Consider the following 1,134-nt stretch of genomic DNA (forward strand, 5'->3'; position numbering starts at 1 on the left):
CCCTGTGACCAGCTCACGCAGGGCGGGGCCGGTAAGTGCCATCCGCGAGGACTCTTTCTGTTACGAGAACAGAGTGGGGATTTAAGGGCCCTAAACGACGGTGACCAAACGCATCGGTCCGCGCACTGGGCCCTCCAAGCGTGGCCTGGATCAGCTCCAGTCTGACCCAGACTCTCCAGTGACATTTTCGGGACTCTGCTTGTATTTGTCATGCCCTGGCTTCTGGCCATCGGTCCTGCCTGATTTCATGTGGTTCCGTCCTCAGGGCACTCTCTCTACGTGGGGACAAGGTGCTAACCAGCAGCTTCGTGGTCCCTCCTCCCGTAGGGGAATGGGGACAGTCGTGGGCAAGGCCCTCCCTGGGCCACGTGTCCACCCACCCCTGCCCCTGGCCGTTTTCTTAGGAACCTTGAGTTCTTGTCCATCACTGACTGGCAGGCTGAGGTCGTGTGGCCACCCCCGAGGCCTGGCATCTGGGTGGGGATAGGAGGGGCTGGGTCAGCGCCCTTTACGTGACATGGAATGGGCAGGGCCAGAGGTCAAGCCAGGACCTGTCGCCATGGAACCGCCACGTTGGGCTCCGGAAAGGGGAGGGTTGGCTCCCGGGAGGGATGCGCGGGCTGCCGGTAGCCACGGCCGGTCTGGGTCTGCGGCCGGAGGCCTTGGACGCCTCCGCGCCGGGGGCACAGGGCTGACGGCAGTGTCCGCACAGTCGCACATGGTCAGTGTGGTTGCTACGTGTGGGCGCCTTGGTGCTGCCTGGCGAGGGGCAAGGTCACGGGCAGGAACCAAATCCCTGTCGGTCCAGGGCGTCTCGCGCCTTCCAGCCCTCAGCGCGTGGCAGAGTCTCTTCCCTCTGCCTGGACGGTGCCTGCCGCCCGCTAACGAACCCCGTCCGGCGGCGGTGGCTTTCCCACAGCTCCAGGCTCCCTGCCGCCTCTGCCAGCATCATGCTGCTCGTGCATCTGGTGACGTAGCTCCCTCCAGGGTCACACTGCCTGTGCGCCTGGTGGCACAGCCCCCTTTGAGGCACGTGGCGCCTGAGGCCCGCAGTGTGGCGGGGGCCGCAGCCTGTCTGGCATCGGGTGTGCTGCCAACCGCCGCTGTGCTGGCTCCTAGTCCCCCGAGGGCAGG

The sequence above is a fragment of the Pteropus vampyrus genome, unplaced genomic scaffold, assembly GCF_000151845.1.
Source record: "Pteropus vampyrus isolate Shadow unplaced genomic scaffold, Pvam_2.0 Scaffold604, whole genome shotgun sequence".
NCBI lineage: Eukaryota > Metazoa > Chordata > Mammalia > Chiroptera > Pteropodidae > Pteropus > Pteropus vampyrus.